The following is a 13684-nucleotide window of genomic DNA, read 5'->3' on the forward strand; positions in this document are numbered from 1 at the left end:
CAAATTACCCAATATGGATCTAAGGTAGGAGTTACTCTGAAAAATCTTAGGGAGAAGGAACCCATAGTTAATGAGAAGATAGATCAAGATTCCACTAGAATTGATAAACTCGAAGATATTATTACCAACTTGGGGTCCGCTTTTTCTGCCGTTAAAAATACCTCAAATCCTCCTCCTACCAAAGTTGCCAAGTTTATCTATGTTCCTAAAAATAAGGGTGAATCTTCTAGTAAGGAAAATGAAGACCTCAAATCAATAAGTGTTCACCCCAACTTTTTTGATATCATTAAGGAACCTTTTGCTACAAATGAATTTCTTGATTTCTTACCTAGGAGTATGATCATTAACAAAACCAAAGAACCTCCTAAGGGTTATGTGTGTTCAATTGAAGAATTGCATACCAAAGATGGCAATACCTAGATCTATTCTTGTTTTTATGCCTAGCTAGGGGCGTTAAACGATAGCGCTTGTTGGGAGGCAACCCAATTTTATTTTTGTTCTTTGCTTTTTGCTCCTGTTTAGTAATAAATAATTCATCTAGCTTTTGTTTAGATGTGGTTTTCTGTTTTAATTAGTGTTTGTGCCAAGTAGAACCTTTGGGAATACTTGGGTGAAGTCTTTGCGATCTTGCTGTAAAAAACAGAAACTTTTGCACTCACGAGATTAGCTGTCATTTTTACTGGAAAGTGCTTTTAGGTTGATTCTTTTTGCAGTTAATAGAAAAATTCCTCACGTCCACCAATTTATTTTAGAATTTTTGGAGTTACAGAAGTATTCGAAATTTACAGATTGCTACAGACTGTTCTGTTTTTGACAGATTCTGTTTTTCGTGTGTTGTTTGCTTATTTATATGAATCTATGAGTAGTATCGGGGGGTATGAACCATAGATAAGTTGGAATACAGTAGGTTTAACACCAATATAAACAAAGAATGAGTTCATTACAGTACCTTAAAGTGGTGATTTATTTTCTTATACTAACGGAGCTCATGAGATTTTCTGTTGAACTTTTGTGTTGTGAAGTTTTCAAGTTTTTGGGTAAAGATTTGATGGATTTTGGAATAAGAAGTGGCAAGAGCCTAAGCTTGGGAATTCCCAAGGCACCCCAAGGTAAAATTCAAGGACAACCAAAATCCTAAGCTTGGGGACGCCCCGGAAGGCATCCCCTCTTTCGTCTTCGTCTATCGGTAACTTTACTTGAGGCTATATTTTTATTCACCACATGATATGTGTTTTGCTTGGAGCGCCTTGTATGATTTGAGTCTTTGATTTTTAGTTTACCACAATCATGCTTGTTGTACACACATTTTGGGAGAGACACGCATGAATCGGAATCTATTAGAATACTCTATGTGCTTCACTTATATCTTTTGAGCTAGATAATTTTGCTCTAGTGCTTCGCTTATATATTCTTAGAGCACGGTGGTGGTTTTATTTTATAGAAATTATTGATCTCTCATGCTTCACTTATATTATTTTGAGAGTCTTTTAGAACAGCATGGTAATTTGCTTTGGCTATAAAACTAGTCCTAATATGATGGGCATCCAAGATGGGTATAATAAAAACTTTCATATAAAGTGCGTTGAATACTATGAGAAGTTTGATGCTTGATGATTGTTTTGAGATATGAGGATGGTGATATTAGAGTCATGCTAGTAGAGTAATTGTGAATTTGAGAAATACTTATGTTGAGGTTTGCAAGTCCCGTAGCATACACGCATGGTAACCATTGTGTAACAAATTTGAAGCATGAGGTGTTTCTTTGATTGTCTTCCTTATGTGTGGAGGTTGGGATCGCGCGATGGTTAACTCCTACCAACCCTTCCCCTAGGAGCATGTGCGTAGTGCTTGGTTTTGATGACTTGTAGATTTTTGCAATAAGTATGTGAGTTCTTTATGACTAATGTTGCGTCCATGGATTATACGCACTCTCACCCTTCCACCGTTGCTAGCCTCTCTAGTACCGCGCAACTTTCGCCGGTACCATAAACCCACCATTTACCTTCCTAAAAATGGCCACCATACCTACCTATTATGGCATTTCCATAGCCATTCCGAGATATATTGCCATGCAACTTTCCACCGTTCCGTTTATTATGACACGCTCCATCATTGTCATATTGCCTTGCATGATCATGTAGTTGACATCGTATTTGTGGCAAAGCCACCATTCATAATTTTTTCATACATGTCACTCTTGATTTATTGCACATCCCTGTACACCGCCGGAGGCATTCATATAGAGTCATATTTTGTTCTAAGTATCGAGTTGTAATCCTTGAGGTGTAAATAAATAGAAGTGTGATGATTATCATTATTAGAGCATTGTTCCGTGTGAGGAAATAAAAAAAAGAGGCCAAAGAAGCCAATGAAAAAAAAGAGGCCAAAGAAGCCCAACAAAAAAAAGAGAGAAAAAGGGAGAAGGGACAATGCTACTATCCTTTTTCCACACTTGTGCTTCAAAGTAGCACCATGATATTCATGATAGAGAGTCTCTTATTTTGTCACTTTCATATACTAGTGGGAATTTTTATTATAGAACTTGGCTTGTATATTCCAATGATGGGCTTCCTCAAAATGCCCTAGGTCTTCGTGAGCAAGCAAGTTGGATGCACACTCACTTAGTTTCTTTTGTTGAGCTTTCATACATTTATATCTCTAGTGCATCTGTTGCATGGTAATCCCTACTCACTCACATTGATATCTATTGATGGGCATCTCCATAGCCCATTAATATGCCTAGTTGATGTGAGACCATCTTCCTCCTTTTTGTCTTCTCCACAACCACCATTCTGTTCCACCTATAGTGCTATGTCCATGGCTCACACTCATGTATTGCGTGAAAGTTGAAAAAGTTTGAGAATACTAAAGTATGAAACAATTGCTTGGCTGAAACCGGGGTTGTGCATGATTTGAATATTTTGTGTGACGAAGATGGAGCATAGCCAAACTATATGATTTTGTAGGGATGAACTTTCTTTGGCCATGTTATTTTGAGAAGACATGATTACTTTGTTAGTATGCTTGAAGTATTATTATTTTTATGTCAATATTAAACTTTTGTCTTGAATCTTTCGGATCTGAACATTCATGCCACAATAAAGAAAATTACATTGATAATTATGTTAGGTAGCATTCCACATCAAAAATTCTGTTTTTATCATTTACCTACTCGAGGACGAGCAGGAATTAAGCTTGGGGATGCTTGATACGTCTCCAACGTATCTATAATTTTTTATTGTTCCATGCTATTATATTACATGTTTTGGATGTTTAATGGGCTTTAATATGCTCTTTTATATTATTTTTGGGACTAACCTATTAACCGGAGGCCCAGTGCCAGTTTCAGTTTTTTTGCCTATTTTAGAGTTTTGCAGAGAAGGAATACCAAACGGAGTCCAAACGGAATGAAACCTTCGCGAGGATCTTTCTTGGACCGAAAGCAATCCAGAAGACTTGGAGTCGAAGTCTGGAACTCCACGAGGAAGCCACGAGGCAGGAGGGCGCGCCCAGGGGGTAGGCGCGCCTCCACCCTCGTGGGCCCCTCGTAGCTCCACCGACGTACTTCTTTCGCCTATATACTCTTATACCCTAGAAACATCAGGGAGTGCCACGAAACCACTTTTCCACTGCCGCAACCTTGTGTACCCGTGAGATCCCATCTTGGGGCCTTTTCCGGTGATCTGCCAGAGGGGGGATCGATCACGGAGGGCTTCTACATCAACACCATTGCCTCCCCGATGAAGCGTGAGTAGTTTACCACAGACCTTCGGGTCCATAGTTATTAGCTAGATGGATTCTTCTCTCTCTTTGATTCTCAATACAAAGTTCTCCTCGATGTTCTTGGATATCTATTCGATGTAATACTCTTTTGTGGTGTGTTTGCCGAGATCCGATGAATTGTGGATTTATGAACAAGATTATCTATGAATATTATTTGGTTCTTCTCTGAATTCTTATATGCATGATTTGATATCTTTGCAAGTCTCTTCGAATTATCGGCTTAGTTTGGCCTACTAGATTGATCTTTCTTGCAATGGGAGAAGTGCTTAGCTTTGGGTTCAATCTTGTGGTGTCCTTTCCCAGTGACAGTAGGGGCAGCAAGGCACGTATTGTATTGTTGCCATCGAGGATAAAAAGATGGGGTTTATATCATATTGCTTGAGTTTATCCCTCTACATCATGTCATCTTGCTTAATGCGTTACTCCGTTCTTATGAACTTAATACTCTAGATGCATGCTGGATAGCGGTCGATGTGTGGAGTAATAGTAGTAGATGCAGAATCATTTCGGTCTACTTGACACATACGTGATGCCTATATTCATGATCATTGCCTTAGATATCTTCATAACTATGCGCTTTTCTATCAATTGCTCGGCAGTAATTTGTTCACCCACCGTAATACATGCTATCTTGAGAGAAGCCACTAGTGAAACCTATGGCCCCCGAGTCTCTTTCCTATTATATTACATCTCTTTTATTTACATCGCATCTCGTTTACTATTTTGCAATCTTTACTTTCCAATCTATACAACAAAAATACCAAAAATATTTACTTTACTATCTCTATTAGATCTCACTTTTGCAAGTGACCGTGAACGGATTGACAACCCCTTTATCGCGTTGGTTGCAAGGTTTTTGATTTTTTGTGCATGTACTAGGTGAATTGTGCGTTGTCTCCTACTGGATTGTTACCTTGGTTCTCAAAACTGAGGGAAATACTTATGCTACTTTGCCGCATCATCCTTTCCTCTTCAAGGAAACCAACGCATGCTCAAGAGGTAGCACAAGGAAGTGCGCACGGCAGACGCTGACTGGCATGCTCCCGGAGGCCCGCAACCTGTTCGAGAGAATGCCGGCCGCCGTCGACGAGGACTACATGCAGAACCTCATCTTCGAGGGCGGTGCGCCGGCCGCTGGCTACGATCCCGACGAGACACAAAGCCAGGACGGCCATGGGGCGGTCACGCTGGCCGCTGGCTATGATCCCGATCAGGGGGCCTTCATGCGTGATCAGGTCAGCATCGACCTGGACGACTTCCCACTCGACCACGAGTTCCCGGACGACTACGGGCTAGAGGAAGAGGACGAGTGCGACATTGAAGTGGATTCCTTGTTCGAGGACGAGCTTGCCAACCAAGCTGCCGGTCCTAAGCCGAAGCGCAAGAGCAAGCGCACGAAGGCATACACGACGGCCGAGGACAAGCTTCTTTGCAAGTGTTAGCGAGACATTGGACAAGACCCCAAGACGGGCGCTGAACAAAAGCATTCAACCTTTTGGATTCGTGTCCACCGAGAGTTTCATGAGCGCAAGAAGTTTCCGCCTTACCAACTTGTGAGCACGCGCGGGTGGGTGTCCATTTCCAAGCGATGGAGGGTGATCCAACAAGAGTGTAACAAGTTTTGCGCCACTCTTGAGAGCGTCAAGGCCCGCCCCGTGAGCAGCGTCAGCATGCAAGACATGGTATGCTAGCAAGCCACCCTCTTTTGTGTCATCAAGTTCATGCTTGCGTGTTCATTTGCATATCATTTGCCCATATGCTTGCATGGAAACATTTTGTAGGCATTTCAAGCTTTGGAGGCATTCAAGGTTCAACACAATGGCAAGTGCTTCAACCTCTCCCATTGCTTTCGGGTCATCAAGGATGAGGAGAAGTTTAAGGCGCAATATGCCACCCTCAAGTCGCGTGGGGGAAGCAAGCCGTGGAGGAGGTTGGGGAGGGCGAGCCGGCACGGCCGCGGGGGAAGACCAACTCCAAGAAGGAGGACAAGCGGGATGCAACATCCAACGCCTTGATAGCAAGCATGGAGGGCATGATGAACAAGAAGGACTCAAGGGAGGAGGAGCGCCGGCATTTCAAGGCGGAGCAAATGGATGCTTTCATGGAGATCCAAAGGAGGAGGCTTGAGATGGACGCGGAGAAGCAACCCAAGATGTTCGAGCTCGAGGCAGAAAAGCAAGCCAAGATGCTAGAGATCGAGGCCGCCAACGCCAAGACCAAGGCCAAAGAAGTGGCTCTCACGAGCATGATGACCGGGGTGGAGATCATGAAGGTGGATCTCAACATCGTGTCGCCAAGGAAGAGGCCGTGGTTCGAGAAGATGCAGGCCGACATGCTCAAGTTCGACGACAAGTGATCTATGGCGGCGAGCGCCGTCTTTTTTGTATGTCGGCAGGTGTGCTGGCATGACCACGGGGGCTGTGATGGCGTGGTCGAACTCAAGTCCCACCCTTTTTTGTGTGTTGGCATGTGTGCCGGCCGGCTGGCGAGTGCGCCAACATGAACTGTGGTGATATTTTCTGAAGCCGGCATTGTATGCTGGCGCTGGCATGGTGCCGGCATGATCAGCCGCGGGCCTTTTTTTTACAGTTGATGCGGACATGAAATGGGTCGGCGCGTTGGGCGCACTGCCAACCCAAATGCAAAACTGGGCGGACGCCGGGCGGGCGGCCGACCCAAATGGACAAAAAGCGGACAAATGCGCCGTCCGTTTAGGTCGGCCCGTTGGAGTTGCTCGAATATTTAGAGTAGCTCGACGTGGTGGGGTGCGGCTGGCTATTTAAGGCGGTTGACACGTCCCTAGCATGGGGAGTGATACATCTCCAACGTATCTACTTTTCTAAACACTTTTGCCCCTTTTTGGACTCTAACTTGCATGATTTGAATGGAACTAACCCGGACTGACGCTGTTTTCAGCAGAATTGCCATGGTGTTATTTTGGTGCAGAAATAAAAAGTTCTCAGAATGACCTGAAACTTCACGGAGAATATTTTTGGAATAAATAAAAAATACTGGCGAAAGAATCAACACCAGGGGGACCACACCCTGTCCACGAGGGTGGAGGGCGCGCCCACCCCCCTGGGGCGCGCCCCCCTGCCTCGTGGGCCCCCTGAGGCTCCACCGACGTCAACTCCAACTCTATATATTCACGTTCAGGGAGAAAAAAAATCAGAGAGAAGGATTCATCGCGTTTTACGATACGAAGCCGCCGCCAAGCCCTAATCTCTCTCGGGAGGGCTGATCTAGAGTCCGTTCGGGGCTCCGGAGAGGGGAATCCGTCGCCGTCGTCATCATCAACCATCCTCCATCACCAATTTCGTGATGCTCACCGCCGTGCATGACTAATTCCATCGTAGGCTTGCTGGATGGTGATGGGTTGGATGATATTTATCATGTAATCGAGTTAGTTTTGTTAGGGTTTGATCCCTAGTATCCATTATGTTCTGAGATTGATGTTGCTATGACTTTGTTATGCTTAATGCTTGTCACTAGGGCCCGAGTGCCATGATTTCAGATCTGAACCTATTATGTTTTCATGAATATATGTGAGTTCTTGATCCTAGCTTGCAAGTAAATAGTCACCTACTATGTGTTATGATTTGGTAACCCCGAAGTGACAATAATCGGGACCACTCCCGGTGATGACCGTAGTTTGAGGAGTTCATGTATTCACTAAGTGTTAATGCTTTGGTCCGGTACTCTATTAAAAGGAGGCCTTAATATCCCTTAGTTTCCAATAGGACCTCGCTGCCACGGGAGGGTAGGACAAAAGATGTCATGCAAGTTCTTTTCCATAAGCACGTATGACTATATCCGGAATACATGCTTACATTACATTGATGAACTGGAGCTAGTTCTGTGTCACCCTATGTTATAACTGTTGCATGAGGAATCGCATCCGACATAATTATCCATCACTGATCCATTGCCTACGAGCTTTTCACATATTGATCTTTGCTTAGTTACTTTTCCGTTGCCATTGTTACAATTAATACAAAGCTGCTACTGTTACTTTTGCCACCGTTACCGTTACTTCCATACTACTTTGCTACTAAATACTTTGCTGCAGATATTAAGTTTTCCAGGTGTGGTTGAATTGACAACTCAACTGCTAATACTTGAGAATATTCTTTGGCTCCCCTTGTGTCGAATCAATAAATTTGGGTTGAATACTCTACCCTCGAAAACTGCTGCGATCCCCTATACTTGTGGGTTATCAAGACTATTTTCTGGCGCCGTTGCCGGGGAGCATAGCTCTATTCTTTGAGTCACTTGGGATTTATATATGTTGATCACTATGAGGAACTTGAAAGACGAAAAAACCAAGATTTATCCCTCAACTACGAGGGGAGGTAAGGAACTGCCATCTAGCTCTGCACTTGATTCACCTTCTATTTTGAGTAAACTTGCGACCCCTAAACCTACTCCTGCTATTGATTCTGATATGTCGCATGTTATTGATGATGCCACTTCTGCTATGCGTGACACTTATGATGAAACTACTTCTATGCTTGATAATACTGTGCCATTAGGTGAATTTCTTGATGAACAACTTGCTAGGGTAAGAGAGAATGAAATTATTGAAACTGATAATATTGATGAAAGTGATGATGAAGATTCTCCCCCTAGATATGAATTGCCTGATGTACCTGAGGGTTATGTTATGGATGAAGAAACTGCTAGAGACTTTTTCTGCTTGCAAAGATAGATATGATCTTAAGAAACTGTTAGCTAAACTGAAAGAAAAGTCTTTGAATGCTAGAATGAAATATGACCCTGCTTTTGCTACTTCAGCTATCTGTATTTCTGATAAGGATTATGATTTATCTTTTGATCCTGAGTTGATTACTTTGGTTGAATCTGATCCTTTTTATGGCTATGAATCTGAAACTGTTGTGGCGCATCTTACTAAATTAAATGATATAGCCACCCTATTTACTCATGATGAAAAAGTTCGTTACTACTATATCCTTAAGTTATTCTCGTTCTCATTAAAGGGTGATGCTAAAACATGGTTTAATTCTCTTACTCCTGGTTGTGTGCGTAGTCCCCAGGATATGATTTATTACTTCTTTGCTAAATATTTTCCCGCTCATAAGAAACAAGCTGCCTTAAGGGAAATATATAATTTTGTGCAATTGAAGAAGAGAGCCTCCCACAAGCTTGGGGGAGGCTTCTCCGATTACTTAATGCTTTGCCTGATCATCCTCTCAAGAAAAATGAAATACTTGATATCTTTTATAATGGACTAACCGATGCTTCCAGAGACCGCCTGGATAGTTGTGCTGGTTGTGTTTTCAGGGAAAGAACTGTTGATCAAGCTGAATTGCTATTCAATAATATGTTGAGTAATGATAATAATTGGACACTTCCTGAACCAACTCCTAATCCAACTCCGAAGAAAAGGGGTATTCTATTTCTCAGTCCCGAAGATATGCAAGAGGCAAAGAAATCTATGAAAGAAAAGGGGAAAAAGCTGAAGATGTCAAGAATTTACCACCTATTGAAGAAATACATGGTCTTGATAACCCGACACATGTAGTAAAGGTAAATTCTCTCTATTGATTTGATGAAGGTGATATTCCTCGTTATAAGTCTGCTAGCCAATGCTTAGATGAGTTTGATAATTTTATTGTTAAACAAGAAAACTTCAATGCTTATGTTGGTAGACAATTGAAACGTAATGCTTATATGATTGAACACTTGAGTGATTATATGTCTAGAGTTAAAGGTGAACTTAAACTTATTAGTAAACATGCTTCTATGGTTACCACTCAAGTAGAACAGGTGCTTAAGGCTCAAGATGATTTGCTCAGTGAATTAAATAATAAGAAAAATGATAATGTTGTTAGAGTTGTGACGAGAGGGGGTAGAATGACTCAGGAACCTTTGTATCCTGAGGGCTACCCTAAGAGAATTGAGCAAGATTCTCAGAGGACTAATGTTGATGCACCTAGTCCTTCTAAGAAGAAGAAAAAGAAAAAGATAGTACTTTGCATGCTTCTAGTGAACCTGTTGTTGACACACCCGAGAATCCCAATGATATTTCTATTTCTGATGCTGAAACACAATCTGGTAATGAACATGAACCTAGTGGTAGTATTAATGATTATGTTCATGTTGATGCTCAACCTAGCAATAACAATGATGTAGAGATTGAACCTACTGTTGATCTTGATAACCCACAATCAAAGAATCAATGTTATGATAAGAGAGACTTCGTTGCTAGGAAGCACGGTAAAGAAAGAGAACCATGGGTTCACAAACCCATGCCTTTGATACGTCTCCAACGTATCTATATTTTTTGATTGCTCCATGCTATATTATATTCTGTTTTGGACATTATTGGGCTTTATTATACACTTTTATATTATTTTTGGGACTAACCTATTAACCGGAGGCCCAGCCCAGAATTGCTGTTTTTTGCCTATTTCAGAGTTTCGTAGAAAAAGAATATCAAACGGAGTCCAAACGGAATGAAACCTTCGGGAACGTGATTTTTGGAACGAACGTGATCCAGAGGACTTGGACCCTACGTCAAGAAAGCAACCAGGAGGGCATGATGTAGGGGGCGCGCCCTCCACCCTCGTGGGGCCCATGTTGCTCCACCGACGTACTTCTTCCTCCTATATATACCTACGTACCCCCAAACTACCAGAGACGGAGCCAAAAACCTAATTCCACCGCCGCAACCTTCTGTACCCGTGAGATCCCATCTTGGGGCCTTTTCCGGAGCTCCGCCGGAGGGGGCATCGATCACGGAGGGCTTCTACATCAACACAATAGCCTCTCCGATGATGTGTGAGTAGTTTACCTCAGACCTTCGGGTCCAATATTTGAATCTTCTCTGAATTCTTTTATGTATGATTGGTTATCTTTGCAAGTCTCTTCGAATTATCAGTTTGGTTTGGCCTACTAGATTGATCTTTCTTGCAATGGGAGAAGTGCTTAGCTTTGGGTTCAATCTTGCGGTGTCCTTTCCCAGTGACAGTAGGGGCAGCAAGGCATGTATTGTATTGTTGCCATCGAGGATAACAAGATGGGGTTTATATCACATTGCATGAGTTTATCCCTCTACATCATGTCATCTTGCTTAAAGCGTTACTCTGTTCTTATGAACTTAATACTCTAGATGCATGCTGGATAGCGGTCGATGTGTGGAGTAATAGTAGTAGATGCAGGCAGGAGTCGGTCTACTTGTCTCAGACGTGATGCCTATATACATGATCATACCTAGATATTCTCATAACTATGCTCAATTCTGTCAATTGCTCAACAGTAATTTGTTCACCCACCGTAATACTTATGCTCTTGAGAGAAGCCACTAGTGAAACCTATGGCCCCGGGGTCTATTTTCCATCATATTAATCTCCCGACAACAAGCTATTTCTGGCGCCGTTTTTATTTTACTTTCTTTACTTTGCATCTTTATCATAAAAATACCAAAAATATTATCTTATCAAATCTATCAGATCTCACTCTCGTAAGTGACCGTGTAGGGATTGACAACCCCTTATCGCGTTGGTTGCGAGGATTTATTTGTTTGTGTAGGTGCGAGGGACTCGTGCGTGGCCTCCTACTGGATTGATACCCTGGTTCTCAAAAACTGAGGGAAATACTTACGCTACTTTGTTGCATCACCCTTTCCTCTTCAAGGGAAAACCAATGCAGTGCTCAAGAGGTAGCAGCCTTTTCCTCCTAAACCATCCAAGAAAAAGGATGACGAGGATTTTGAGCGCTTTGCTGAAATGATTAGAACTATCTTTTTGCGTATGCATTTGACTGATATGCTTAAAATGAATCCTTATGTTAAGTATAAGAAAGATATTGTTACAAATAAAAGAAAGATACCGAAAGCCGAAATTTCCACCATGCTTGCCAATTATACTTTTATAGGTGGAATACCTATGAAACTTGGAGATCCAGGATGTCGGTGGGAAACGACACCTATGGGATCACAAGAATCCCTACTACGGTTGCTGGGGCGCAGGATTGCAAGAAGAGCAGGATTAGTAATCAACACAAGGATAGTTTACCCAGGTTCGGGCCGCGAGGATGCGTAAAACCCTAGTCCTGCTTTGGTGGATATATTGAGTGTTCTTGAGCCCTCCAACTAGCTATGGTGGCTTAGCCATTTCAGAGAGCCGAATCCTTCTCTAGTACGCCATGGGCCTCCTTTTATAGTCGAAAGGGGCTGCCACAGTGGCACACAGGAGGTGGAAAGGCGCACAGTGCTACGAGCTTATCGCTCGTATTACAGGACAAGACACATTTAATGCATCGCTTAGGTGTCCCCTTGCTTTATTGGGGACGGGAACGAGGCCCGTCCCGTCCGTCGCCGCTCCTCCTCGCTTCGACACGCGCCCTAGCCAGCGATGCATGCGGCGCGATGGAGGCAGGCAGGCAGCTGAGGTGGCGCGGTGGTAGGGCCTTCATGAAGATCTGCATGCCGCCACGCAGGCGCGTGTTGAGTTGGCCTGGAAGCTGCGTGTTGCCACACAGGTGCCTGCCCAGCTGGTTGGGCTGGCAGCTGCATGCGAACGGCGGTGGAGACTTGGCTGGTGCGGGCCTGGAAGTGGCCCTGCTGGTGTCCTTGGTGAGGGCTTTGCCGGGTGGCCCGGCAAGGGTCTTGCCGTGGCGTGCTGTCGTCCGGCTCTCCTCGGTAAGGATCTTGCCGATGATCGTTGTCTTTTAATCCTCATCTGCTCTTGAATATTCCTTGGTCTTGACAAAGATCTGCATGCCACCATGGAGGTGCCTCCCGAGCCCTAGTTCCAACGTGGTTGGTTGAGTTGGAACCCGTGGGCTCGAGGGTGGCTCACTCCGCTGGTGTGGGAGAGCCGTCCCGGCAAGGGTCTTGCCGGGGCCGCTGAGGCTGGCCCCGGCAAGGGTCTTGCCGGGGGAACCTGCTTCACCTCTCTGCTCTTTTGTGTTCTTGGCCTTGGCGTTGCTCTGGCTGTCTTGGGCTTCGGTTTTACCTCGGTTCACCTCCCCTATTCTGCTTGGTGCGGCCGTGGGCACGGCTCCGACTGTCCGTGCACAGGTAAAGGGGTACAAAGGTGCGCTCCTTATTTTGTACACCGACAGGAGCCCCCAGGCCTGGGCCGCACATAAGCGCGACACGTTGTTGGGCCAGGCCCAAAACGGTGCGCGGGCAGGAGGGGCGGTTTTTACCGTGGTAATTTTCTGTCTGCTGCTCTTCCCCACGACCCGCGTTGAATGCGCGACGTGGAGGGGTGCGTACGTGACGTGGGCGGCATGCGTGGGGCGGTTTCCGCATGCATGCATCACATCATGGTAAAGAGGCAGCTCGCGCCTTCCCCGTAAAAAGAGGAAGGCATGGAGGCACGGCTCATTTACTGGATGGACTTGGGTCACAGCCTTTAAGGCACCCACGCCCCCTGATCACGGGGCGGGGAACGGTCGCCTCACCCGTCTTTTCGACCCTGCACGCCCGCCACGCGTCCTTCATGCAGGTGGCGAGCTATGGAGGCGGGAAACCGGGCCGTCGCTGGTTGGAGCAGCGGGTCGGTCCTGATTCCCTGTGCCTCCGCCGGCTGGATTGGTTGAGTGGGGCGGCCCGGTCTCGACCCCACCCCTTTATAAAGAGGGGAAGGGAGAGAGCGCCACCCCACATTCTTTAGTATCCACCCCTCTTCATCTTTGCTTCTTTCTTCCATCTGCCAGGGCGAGAGGAGGTTCTAGGCCTTCGACGGTGGCAGCGAGGGTCGCTGCTCGTCAGCGCGTCCCTCCCTCCCTTGAGCCCGTGGCGACGGAGCCAGCCACAAGAGGAAGGGGGAGGGGGCGTGGCCGAGGTCGCCGCGGTGGTCGGGGAAGAGGGGCACGAGGTGGCGTGGCGGTCGTGCCTCTGCCAGCGGTGCCTCCCGCGACGGAGGGTCAC

The sequence above is a fragment of the Triticum aestivum genome, chromosome 2D, assembly GCF_018294505.1.
Source record: "Triticum aestivum cultivar Chinese Spring chromosome 2D, IWGSC CS RefSeq v2.1, whole genome shotgun sequence".
NCBI classification, from domain to species: domain Eukaryota; kingdom Viridiplantae; phylum Streptophyta; class Magnoliopsida; order Poales; family Poaceae; genus Triticum; species Triticum aestivum.